The sequence below is a fragment of the Notolepis coatsorum genome (assembly GCF_963971535.1).
Source record: "Notolepis coatsorum genome assembly, chromosome: 12".
NCBI lineage: Eukaryota > Metazoa > Chordata > Actinopteri > Aulopiformes > Paralepididae > Notolepis > Notolepis coatsorum.
Window position 1 is genome coordinate 90156852 of NC_140176.1, and position 13762 is coordinate 90170613.

Here is a 13762-nt window from a genome sequence, read left to right on the forward strand (position 1 = left end):
GGTGAGTACCCCCCGCTGCGGCCCCTGTCTGGGGTGAGTACCCCCCGCTGCGGCCCCTGTCTGGGGTGAGTACCCCCCGCTGCGGCCCCTGTCTGGGGTGAGTACCCCCCGCTGCGGCCCCTGTCTGGGGTGAGTACCCCCCGCTGCGGCCCCTGTCTGGGGTGAGTACCCCCCGCTGCGGCCCCTGTCTGGGGTGAGTACCCCCCGCTGCGGCCCCTGTCTGGGGTGAGTACCCCCCGCTGAGGCCCCTGTCTGGGGTGAGTACCCCCCGCTGCGGCCCCTGTCTGGGGTGAGTACCCCCCGCTGAGGCCCCTGTCTGGGGTGAGTACCCCCCGCTGCGGCCCCTGTCTGGGGTGAGTACCCCCCGCTGCGGCCCCTGTCTGGGGTGAGTACCCCCCGCTGCGGCCCCTGTCTGGGGTGAGTACCCCCCGCTGCGGCCCCTGTCTGGGGTGAGTACCCCCCGCTGAGGCCCCTGTCTGGGGTGAGTACCCCCCGCTGAGGCCCCTGTCTGGGGTGAGTACCCCCCGCTGAGGCCCCTGTCTGGGGTGAGTACCCCCCGCTGAGGCCCCTGTCTGGGGTGAGTACCCCCCGCTGAGGCCCCTGTCTGGGGTGAGTACCCCCCGCTGCGGCCCCTGTCTGGGGTGAGTACCCCCCGCTGCGGCCCCTGTCTGGGGTGAGTACCCCCCGCTGCGGCCCCTGTCTGGGGTTAGTACCCCCCGCTGCGGCCCCTGTCTGGGGTTAGTACCCCCCGCTGCGGCCCCTGTCTGGGGTGACCTCCTGGGAAGGGAGCGCTTCGAATTCTTGTTCCCTTCCCACGTGCCTCCTGCTGTCCCCCACTTATAGTCCATTAATCAGTTGTTATGGTCTCAGTTGGCTAACAATTTATCGAGTAGTCGTTTTTAAGGCTTTTATTCCATGCATTATTGAGTTATTTCCTGGGGAAATGTGTAGAACATTTCTGATCTAGATTCAAAGTCCTTCCGCGTGACTGGGACTGCATGATGTGGGAAAACGTGATTTTACAAATCTCTCGATTGAATCGACTAATCAATCAGTCGATTATGACTATTAGTCAAATGAGAATTGCTGTTGTTGAAGGACAGCTAAGGACAATAATTGGGGAAAAAAAGATGGAATCGAACTCTACCAAAAACTAAGCTATCTCCCAAATCTGTATTGTTTCCATCACGGTTTCTTCTGGACTGTTGTTCAGGGATGGAGAGGCCACACTAGACGGGGTGAGGAGGCGACAGTCAGGGGGCGCGCTGGGTGACCCTGTGCCAGAGGGATGGTTGATCAAAGTGCGCCCAGCTCAAATCTCATCTCTTATTTTAAGATAAGATTAGATGGATCTTTATTCATTCCTGCGGGGAAATTCTGGCGTCATAGCAACAACAGAAGAGAGCGAGCAGAGGTACAGGTAGGATAATAAAATACTGTTTCTTTTTTAATAAAGATAAATGTCTGATCGGCACTGGATCTCTGAACAGGTGAGACATACCATGTATACTCTTATCAATAATATCATCACTAGTATCCGCATTATGTACAGTAGGGTTGGGTACCTTTCACATTTGAACTGGTACCGGTACCTGTGAATCGATACCGGTACCCAACGGTACCTTTTTTCGGTACTTTGGTCTCTAAAAGTTTTATCTACCTACATCAGTTGTAAAAAAATATATCAAAACTTCAAATAATTTATTATCATTATTATTTATTTAGAACAATTTGTTAATATATATATAATATATAATATTGCAGCGAGCGTAGTCTGCATCTAGCTTTGTAAAGTGTAACAACACTTGTGAGCGTTTGTTGCTTTGTTGTTGTTGAATCAAGTCAAACCCTAGGTGAGCGTGTGTTGTGCGTTGACGTGAACATGCGGTCACACTTCATAGGTTTCGTTACGTGGTAAACTAAACGTTGAAGTTTCTTTATTATCTCACGTGAATCTGTACTCGGCAGTACCGACGTGGTTCAGCCGGTACCCTTAAAAGTACCTGATTCGGTACCGATCCCTAATGTACAGTCCACCCTGGAATATAATATACAGACTCTACCTACTCTAAATCAACCCCATGTACAAATATACAATACTCTTAGTCTACCCTGGTATAGATGAACAGATAAAACAGATTCAATCAATAAATATAAATACGACTGAAGATGTGAATGAATGAATAAATTACATTTGAGTCCTCGTGCACCAGAGGCCGTGCAGGTTCAATAGCTAAAGTCTATCAGTTCTAACGGTAACTCCAGTTGTCTAGCAGAACCATTCTAGCAGAGATTGCATCAGGATGGAATGGGATTGTCTGGTACCGGCCTCGTGGTCCGGCGGGCTTTGGATCACACGGCCGACAGAAGAGGGAGATCAAGACGAGATAACGAGGAGCAGGACTGAGAGGGAGCGTCGACGCAGACAGACAGGTGGCCAGGAAAACATTCCTTCTCTTTCACACCGGGACACGGCTGGATGGGCTACGACGTGGAACTGTAAGTTGAGAACTGTTATTCTGAATTCTCTATGACCCGATATCATCATCTCCCCGAATGAGACCCACTTAAAGAGACGGGGCTCAATTGACTTAGAGGATTACGTGTGCCTTGGCAACAACATGGTGAGACATGTGAAGGAGGGGGAGGGGGGAGGTTTTTTAAGTAATATCTGACCTGTTAAAATTATACAAGATAGAGGTGTTGGACAGAGAGGTTACAATTCATACATTTAATACATCATACATTGGGATATTGTTTTGTTATTTTTACACGTTGTCTGCCACTGTCTCCCCGAGGAAGGGACGCATCACCTTTTTGAGCCGAATGTACAGTATATCTTTGTTCAGAAGCAGATCCTGTTGATCTAAGTTGGAGATCTCGTACGGGCAGGTAACTTCAACGACTATCTAAAAGAAGTTGACGAGGTCCCTGTTTATAGAGTTGCACTGGATGAGTATGTTAATAAATAAACGAGGTGAATCATTCGTTGACCTTCTCAGGGATTCTAAAACGTGTCTTATCATGAACAGGTCTACACCTCCGTGTCAAGTAAAGGAAAAGCGGTCGCAGTTGTTTGGGAACTTGGACTTAATTCAAAGTACTAACGCCAAACCGATTGGCTGAAGCCGCAGGCTGTGTGCGGATCTCGTTGGGGAATGTAGTAAACTACCTGACCAGTGACCACTCTCTATTTTTTATATAGCCTAAGTTGTGGCGTTTCCCAGTCTAGTGGTATCTCTTTAGAAAAAGCCCCCAAATGATGTTCTATGCTCAGATTTGAGATGCTCAGCAGATAAGGTTGCATGTTACGTCACAGACCACAGTAAGAAATAGACAGCTGGTATCCGCACAGTGCTACATAAGGACATGAGAAAATATACACGGGATAAACATGTTCCTCTGAAATCAAAGAGATATTATGTCAAAATCAAATCCGAATATGTAAACCATACTGGAATAAGGAGTTACCAGATCTTTGGCATGGCATACACTGAGCGACTTATTCTTAAAATGTAAAAGGGGATAAGAGTAGATAAACAACTCCTCTGGAAGTCGCCGTGTATTGCATTCAGAGCAGATCCACACATCTAGTCCATAGGTTTGTGGAATGAGATGAATAAACGAGGGCCTACGTGTGTAAAGACAATTCCAATGGGGCTAGAGGAGGCAAAGACGGTAATTTAGCAAACGATCTTGCACAGGTAGGCTACTTAATAAACGGGGAAACGATTTTTCAGACGTGTTCTTAAATGACATTATAGGGTTTGATGAAAACAAAGATGGCACGTCAAGTGAAAAGCAACCTAGAAGCAGAAAACGGAGGAGGAATTCCATGGCAACGAGGATTTCCATGTCAGAGGTTATGAGAGTGATTAACGGCTAAATTGGGGAAAGCTACTGGTATTGGAATTCTCTGTAATGAGGTTCTGCGGTAACCTCAGCTGGTGCAATTTCTATTTGGTTTATTAAAAAAAATAAGTAGATTACCATAGATTACTCAATTATGAGTCCAGTAGATTACCATCACCCTGGCAGCTCAAATCTATTATAAATCATATTCCAGTACCCCTTAACTATAGAGGGATCATCAGTCTAATGAGTATGGTTTATAAACTATACTCCACTTAATGAAAGGCTAACAACATTTCTTGAGAACACACCTATTGGCTGAAGAACAGAATGGTTCTCGTAAGGCGAGGTACACTGCATGCACAATAGTCAGCAATGGATTATAGGAGAATAAACCCACATTTTGCTGGCAACAGAGACTTGCTTACAGACTCACCAAACGGGTATAAATTACCATGCAATCTGCTCTTTGCAGTGCACCAGAGGCATGTGTGAGGGTGGATGTATGCTTATTAACCAACCCGTCAGACAGGGTGGTGCTTCCTCTCCTCACCCACCCTTTTAGCTGTCACTAGAGTATGGAGTACAATGTGGAGTGGGAAATATTAGTATTCTGTTTGCAGGCAATATTATTCTGCCGACTGAATCAGAAGAGGATCTACAAAAGGATGCTTTCAAGTGCAGAGGTTTGCAGCAGTGAATGGAGAAGGACCATAAATGAAAATAAAACTATTTAACTGAAATAATGCAATATGTCAACTATACAAATACAAATAATATATAAAATACTACAAATACCTAGTATTATATCTGGACGAACATATTCACTTTATTAAAAGGTGCTACAGTTCTCTCTGATCAGCCAGTAGAGATGTTCGCGATTGGTTTCTCTACATTATACCAAGCTGTATCAGGCTTGTGGGTGCCCTGTTGGGGAGTATGTAACAGGGGTTTGGGGTTATAAGAACTGTAAGTGAAACCATTCATAATAGGGCCATTAGATATTTTTTGGGGGTACATACATTTGTGATGGGAACCCTGTGAGTGGCACTGGGGGGTCTGTATCATGGGGTTGAGGAATAGGCTGCTGGGATGGTTTGATAAAACATTAACTAACAGAGTGTCCAAAGAAATGGTGCATGAGCAGCAAGGCCCACTCCACGGTTTGTGTGTGAGATTAGGTTGTGAGGGCTGTGTATACTAATAATTATGGTCAAATTTGGAGAGAGAGAGAGAGAGAGAGAGAGAGAGAGAGAGAGAGAGAGAGAGAGAGAGAGAGAGAGAGAGAGAGAGAGAGAGAGAGAGAGAGAGAGAGAGAGAGAGAGAGAGAGAGAGAGAGAGAGAGAGAGAGAGAGAGAGAGAGAGAGAGAGAGAGAGAGAGAGAGAGAGAGAGAGAGAGAGAGAGAGAGAGAGAGAGAGAGAGTTGGGTTTCCGGGATAAGGAGTAAGCCAAAACGTTGTACATTCTGTGAAATTAAACATGGTTTTGGTACAGAAAACTATGCAGTATAACCTGTCAAAGAAAAGAAAGGTCTCTGTGCCCAAGTTAAAGCCTGCTCCCTTTCCACACTGAAACAGGCCGTTGGGTGGGTACTAGTGAGGAGGACTGATGTGATCTCAATGGAATTGAAAGTGAAATCCATTTTGTTTTGTCCTGCCCATATGATCATGATTTGAAGGTACTACAGATAATGTTTTTAATAATACAGATCCACAGAGCTTTTAGAAAGGTGCTAAATAAAAAGGATTGCTTTCCCCAAAAAACAATTATTGATGAATAAATGTATAATTTAAAAATACTTTGCGGGTCCAAAATGAATGTTGTTGTTTACATGTTGCGTGCATGTAGCCCCTCCCTCTTCCCATTTCCCCAACGCACCTGATTGGATGAATGACATGCTGGTGCTCAGTGGTTCCCAAACTGTGGTGCGCGCACCCCTTGTGGTGCGCGAGCGCCCTCTAGGTGGTGCGTGACATGAAAAGGCTAATGGTGGTAAATAATTAAAAAAAAATTACAATACAATTTCATAAAAATCTTAGTCAAACCTTTAGTATTATGGATATTAAACATGCTGGCAGAGTACATGCATCCATGTTGTCGTGAACATTTTAATTAAATAAGGAAATTCCCTATCCATAGTCGCTGTGGGAAGAGATAAAATAAAAAATTTAATCTGTGCACGGAGACCAGCAACAATTTTTTCTAACAGAAACCCATTGCGTCAGAACAGAAACCCAGTGCGTCAGCTAGGTCGGGAGGTGACAGGGGGTGCACGACCAAAAAAGTTTGGGAACCGCTGCCTAGAGAGCGACATCTAGCAGCTGCATGTTATCTATAGCACCTTTAAGATTGACACTATTTAATAAAGTTGGAAAAAAGGATACAGGATACAGCATGGTTGTTTGAACATACAATGTTTTTCATTGCTGACTTGATGCTTGGGCTGAAAGAAAGACGTTTTTTATTGTATACGGCCCTGCAGAAGCTAACCGCACTTCTAGCTAACTACAATTCTTTTCAAAATTGAGTTATGAGTGAAAGTGAACTTCTCAATATCTGTTTTATCTTGTGACAAAGATTCAGAGTTCAATCTTGCTTGGGAAAAGGGGTATAAAGAATGGCAGTAACTTCAAAATAGTCAAAGAACTTTTTCTCAGTTTCACTGTTTGCGTAGTCACTGCGGTTAGCTTCTGCAGGACAGTGTAGTTACTGCGGTTAGCTTCTGCAGGGCAGTGTAGTTACTGTGGTTAGCTTCTGCAGGGCAGTGTAGTTACTGCGGTTAGCTTCTGCAGGGCGGTATAGTTACTGCGGTTAGCTTCTGCAGGGCAGTATAGTTACTGTGGTTAGCTTCTGCAGGGCAGTGTAGTTACTGCGGTTAGCTTCTGCAGGGCGGTATAGATACTGCGGTTAGCTTCTGCAGGGCAGTGTAGTTACTGCGGTTAGCTTCTGCAGGGCAGTATAGTTACTGTGGTTAGCTTCTGCAGGGCAGTGTAGTTACTGTGGTTAGCTTCTGCAAGGCGGTATAGTTACTGTGGTTAGCTTCTGCAAGGCGGTATAGTTACTGCGGTTAGCTTCTGCAGGGCAGTGTAGTTACTGCGGTTAGCTTCTGCAGGACAGTGTAGTTACTGCGGTTAGCTTCTGCAGGGCGGTATAGATACTGTGGTTAGCTTCTGCAGGGCGGTGTAGTTACTGCGGTTAGCTTCTGCAGGACAGTGTAGTTACTGCGGTTAGCTTCTGCAGGGCAGTATAGTTACTGCGGTTAGCTTCTGCAGGTCAGTGTAGTTACTGCGGTTAGCTTCTGCAGGGCAGTGTAGTTACTGCGGTTAGCTTCTGCAGGGCAGTGTAGTTACTGCGGTTAGCTTCTGCAGGGCAGTATAGTTACTGCGGTTAGCTTCTGCAGAGCAGTATAGTTACTGCCGTTAGCTTCTGCAGGGCAGTATAGTTACTGCGGTTAGCTTCTTCAGGGCGGTATAGATACTGTGGTTAGCTTCTGCAGAGCAGTATAGTTACTGTCGTTAGCTTCTGCATGGCAGTATAGTTACTGTTGTTAGCTTCTGCAGGACAGTATAGTTACTGCCGTTAGCTTCTGCAGAGCAGTATAGTTACTGCCGTTAGCTTCTGCAGGACAGTATAGTTACTGCGGTTAGCTTCTGCAGGGCAGTATAGTTACTGCGGTTAGCTTCTGCAAGGCGGTATAGTTACTGCGGTTAGCTTCTGCAGGGCAGTATAGTTACTGCGGTTAGCTTCTGCAGGGCAGTATAGTTACTGTGGTTAGCTTCTGCAGGGCGGTATAGTTACTGCGGTTAGCTTCTGCAGGGCAGTATAGTTACTGCGGTTAGCTTCTGCAGGGCAGTATAGTTACTGCGGTTAGCTTCTGCAGGGCAGTATAGTTACTGCGGTTAGCTTCTGCAGGGCAGTATAGTTACTGCGGTTAGCTTCTGCAGGGCAGTGTAGTTACTGCGGTTAGCTTCTGCAGGGCAGTATAGTTACTGCAGTTAGCTTCTGCAGGGCAGTGTAGTTACTGCGGTTAGCTTCTGCAAGGCGGTATAGATGAGCCTCTGCCTGGATATTCTGTGACATTTATGATTATTTATATTTTTTTAGTGATACTAGTCTTATTTGAAGTGAGAGGATAGGGTACAGTACCAGGCTGCATCTATCAGAATGTGTTTATTGTAAATCTAGAGAAAGGAGTTCATTGTTTCTATAAACTGGAGGCCGAAATGTTTTATTGTATCGGTGTCTTGTAAACCCTGTGTGGGATGATGGGCCACTTGTGTGTCATAACACGTAAATAAATAAATAAAATGTATTCACTACTCATGTGTTGTACAACTGCAATGCGCCGACTGGCTGTATTCATGTCTGACTCAGAAGTTCAGATGGGTTTTTTGGACTGACTGTCTTTTTTGTCTTTGTGATGATGTGATGTAATGGGCTGTTTATCAACACAAGCTCTGTGCTGTGCGATGATGCCACTTCCTGTAATTACTGAATTCCTCCAGATGAGAGGTGGGAGGGGAACGAGAGTGCGGCCTTGTTCATCCATTTGCCTGGTGCAATTATTTAGTTCAGTGGTTCGCAACCTTTCTTGGGTCAACGCCCCCCCCTATCTGACGACCATGTTCCATAACGCCCCCACACACCCAATGGTTTCGGCTCTCAATTATGATTATTTTCTGTTTATCGTGGGTATATCTATGAAATTCTCAGCCGTTAATGTTTCTATTTGGCTCAGTTTGATGAGTCTGTTTATGCAATTTATATAAGTGTGTATACATTTAACATTTTCTTTACTGAAAAGTTATCCGTTATCCTGTTTCTGAAGTGGGATTTTGGATTTGGATTGTGCTCACTGCATGTAGGCCCCTCTCTGGTACCAGTCAAGTTGTTGTCCTGATATTAAATCAATGATAATAAATTAAATAAACTAGCGCCCCCTTTGAGCATCTCAACGCCCCCCCTTTCAACAATTCTGCACCCTGGGGGGTGGTATCTTCCCCATTGAAAACCCTAGCCTAGTTGGGTGACTGAGCTCTTGATAGGACACTAGACAACAAGATAAATAGGATTTTAGTTTGATTGTACTTGCTGTCATTTGTAGCTGTCAAAGGTTTGTTTATGTTGGTCATATTTGTAAACATTGGAGTGAAACAGATCTCCAGTAAAACAAGATGTATGGTGCACTGTTCTCTATAGATATTGTTTACAATAATTTGGGTGAATGGGTCTGACTGACCGAGAGAATCACAGAATACAAATATTTCGGCATCTGGCTTGATGAGAGATTACATTTAAATAACAACAGACGATCTTGCCACCAAACTGCAGAGACAGAATGTGCTTCTCGTCTGGGAACAGAACCAGCTCCCTGATGATTAGCAGCAAGAGGGTCGTCATTGAAGCAGTCTTTCTGTCTGTCTTGGATTATGGGGACATGATTCATAGACATGCTGCTCCACTCTTAAGCCCTTAGATTCTGTATCACTCGGCCAGTGGCGGCTGAAGCCCCCCTAAATATAATTTTAGCCCCCCTAAGATTAAAAAATAAAATATATATTATTTTAATTTAAATTATTATTATTATTTCTTTTACATTTGTATTGTTTTTATTCTTATTATTGTTGTTTTTATTATTACAGACATGGATTGCCGGTAGTAGCCTGTTTACCTCATTGGTTAACTATTTAAAAAAACGTCATGGTAACATCATGTCAAGTCCCAGTCCGACATTCAACACAAGACGTGGAAGCAGATGTAGCTACTAGCTAGCTACCTACTGTAACTAGTTGGGGTCATCCCTATGTTCCCCGGGTTCTATGTTCCCCGCTTGATTGATTAATTGATTGAACATTTTATAAATTTGTATTATTTTATTAATTATTAATGTCCGCCTTGTTTCGAACTGGTTAAGCTTAGGCCCTCTTTCGAAGTTGGTTAAGGTTAGAGTTTGGAATCAGGGCTGGTGGTCTAACATTTTCAATCAATCAAGCGGGGAACATAGGACCTGGGGAATATAGACATGCTCCCAACTAGTTTAGTAATAGTGCATTTGCCAGGGCTGATGAGCAACAAGACAAGTATGTTGAAACGTTAGCTAGCACTATATAGAATTACTGACTATTCTGACAGAGAACGTTGTCAAATTGGTCATTAGTTCCATGGTGTTGGTGTAATAATAAGTAAGCTAATGTTAGCTAGCTGATGCTATTCGCTAGTTAGGGGAGCATGTCTATGTTCCCCGGGTCCTATGTTCCCCGGGTTCTATGTTCCCCGCTTTGATTGATTGTAAATGTTAGACCACCAGCCCTGATTCCAAACTCTAACCTTAACCAGTTCGAACGAGGGCCTAAGCTTAACCGTTCGAAACAAGGCGGACATTAATAATTAATAAAATAATAAAAATTTATAAAATGTTCAATCTATTAATCAATCAAAGCGGGGAACATAGAACCCGGGGAACATAGAACCCGGGGAACATAGGACCCGGGGAACATAGGGATGATCCCCTAGTTAGCTATCAAGCTAATGTCAGTTCAGCTAATGTTAGCTAGCTAGCCCAGCTAATCTGCTTGCTACAAAGGCTTATTGCTGCCACGCAGAAATTTATGAAAAAAATATGTTGTGGCCTCAAAATAGTATTTTGTTACCTCGAAATGTATTTAGTTATCTCAAATTAATCAATTTGGGGCCTCAAAATAATATTTTGTGGCTTCAAAATAGAAAACTATTTTGTGGCCTCAAAATAGTTACCTCAAGTATTTTTTTTTTCTCAAAATAATCAATTTGATGCCTCAAAATAGTATTTTGTTCCCTCATGATTTGAACAAACCTTCACTCACTGGAAATGTCTTTTTCCCATAGATGTATATACAAAAATGTGAGTCTCTCTCTCCCTCTCTCTCGAACGCAGTGAGCGCTCCGTAATATGATCATGATATTTATGATCGACTGGAATAAGAAAAATAATAATACGTTTACAACTTACATACTGTAGTTGTCTCCTTTGTTCATTAATGTTACCTAAATGTCATAAGTGAATTGTATAGAAACAACTCACCAAAATGTACTATTGCACAACTGATTTGACAAACCCCCCCCCCCCCCCCCCCATGCCCCCTCCCTTGCCATAACTTGGCATTTTGTGATGATACTGCTCTATAGGGCTGAGCCCCCCTAAAGGGCTGAGCCCCCCTAAAGGTCTGATGCTAGCACCGCCCCTGCACTCGGCCCTCAGAACTTTCACAGGTGTTGGAGCCAAATAATTAGAGTGGGTGTGTGTTTGAACTGACAAGACGCTGCTTACAGTAAAGTATGCTGCTTTGATATATTGAAAGAAATACTAGCCTACCTTGATTGTGTTTTACTTTTATTTAGGCTATGTTTTATTTGAGGAACAACATTCCAAGGGTGTTGTGTGAATTGAAACTTGTAGAACTGTCCCAAATGTGTCTTAGGACATGGCTTACATTGAACTTGCAAACAGAAAGCCATTACAACCAGTGATACTTACAGTACTCACCATTGTATCCTGTACAATACGGTTGGGTGGTCCTCTCTGGCAGAGAGATGATTTGCACTGGCATCTGTTTCTAAAGCCATTGTTGGAGATATTAATTATTGGACTGGACCTCTGGACCTTATCATACTAGGTCCAATGATTGGCTTTACACTTATGATCCCCAGCGTTTACACTGAACTTGGGAATCTGCTTTTAGCTTCTGTGTCCCTGACACTGTCCTGCAATGTACTTTAAAACTCAATACATTAGTATCCTTTGGATGGTTTAAATCTTGACCAACCGTTTTACCCAAGTCTGCAGTTGTTTTTTAATTGTTTTGTTGTTGACTTTCTTGTTCTTATTTTCTATGTATCATGCGCTGTATTTTTCTCGACATTGTAAATGGGAGTTTACTCGAGGGGTAGAACACATAGTAGCTTACTACAAAAACCTAGGGGTCCGCAAAGACGACTTCAAGCTGGAAATGGTAACAACAGATGAGGTACTCAAAAAACTGAGCGCCCTCCAACCTAACAAGGCCACTGGCCATGACAACATCCACTCCAAATTCCTCAGAGACTCAGCAGCCGCCATCACCCCAGTTGCGTGAATACTTTACCCAAGGCAGTTGTCCTTCCGCGTTCAGTTTGTGCGCCCTGATTGGCCTCTCAGCGCCCAATCGCGTTAGCCCTACTATCGCCGCACGGAGGAATACTATCCTCGAGTTAACCTAATTTATACAAATGGAAGTATTTATTTCGCCGTAACGAATCATTAAAAAAATATACCGTTAACTGGAATATGTTGTTTCTTTACACATATGTTGGATTATGTAATTGGTTTGTCATGACAAACCAATAAAAAATCGCGAATTAACCGGTGGTTATCCTATTATATTAACATAGCTACAACAACACAAGTAACGTTAATATAATTACATGCATCATTGTTTACAATGAACGGTGGGGTTCTGTGTTTGTTGGTGTCTGTAGATTGTTGGTGAACAACTAACTTTAGGTTAGTTTTAACGTTAGCCAGCAGCAGGGATGGACGCCTTTGTGCAAATGCAGGCAGCTACAGGCACTCGAGGTGGAAGAGCTGCTGAATTTAATCGGCAGGAGAGAGAGCTCGTCAAAGCTGGATATCCCTGTGGCTGTGGTTGTAGGCACGAAAATGCAGCTCGAACTACCTGTTATATTAAATTAATTGATTGCTGTTTAACTTGTCCAGTCCTTTCGATTAGCCCCACCGTTCATTGTAAACAATGATGCATGTAATTATATTAACGTTACTTGTGTTGTTGTAGCTATGTTAATATAATAGGATAACCACCGGTTAATTCACGATTTTTTATTGGTTTGTCATGACAAACCAATTACATAATCCAACATATGTGTAAAGAAACAACATATTCCAGTTAACGGTATATTTTTTTAATGATTTGTTACGGTGAAATCAATACTTCCATTTGTATAAATTAGGTTAACTCGAGGTTAGTATTCCTCCGTAGGGCTAACGCGATTGGGCGCTGAGAGGCCAATCAGGGCGCGCAAACCGAACGCGGAAGGACAACTGCCTTGGGTAAAGTATTCACGCACCCCAGTCATCACACACATAATAAACCTCTCCATAAAACAGGGACACGTCCCCAAGGACTTCAAAATTGCGAGGGTGACCCCTCTGCACAAAAAGGGCAGCAAATTAGACCCAGGCAACTACCGCCCTGTTTCTATTCTTACCTCCATCTAGAAAGTCATGGAAAAAATTGTCTACAAACAGGTCGAAAAGTACCTAGCGCTCGCCACCAACACAGGAGATGCTGGGTTCGAGCCCAGCTCTCGGCGTTGCTTCCGGCTTGGCTGGTCGTTCATACTAATACCATTGGCAGTATTAAGGGGTGGGAAGCTGGTGTGTGGGGATCAAACATTGTGGACAGCGACTCCTACAGGTCGGTTGGTGCGCCTGCGCAGTAGAATCAGGAAGCGACGGGGCGGCGTGTCCCTCCCACGCAAACCCTCGCCGCTGAGAAATCGTGCTGTACAGGTGAAAAGATGCGACGGCTGCCTCCTCGAGTACCGGAGGGGACACGTGATGCAAGGCTTGGTCCACATTGCAGCCGGCTTGTGGGAGGCATGGCCTAACAACGCTCGAGACAGGGGAGGGTAGAATTGGACAATACGAAATTGGGGAAGGGAGAAAAAAAAATAGAAAAATGGGGAGAAAAAGTAGATAAAAAAATAGAAAAGTACCTAGCGGAAAAAAATCAAATCTACGAATTCCAATCTGGCTTCAGAACATCCCACTCCACTGACACATGCCTTCTCTATTTGAACGACCACATCAAACAAGAGGTGGATGTGGGCAAATACTGTGGCATGGTCATGCTGGACCTACAAAAGGCCTTCGACA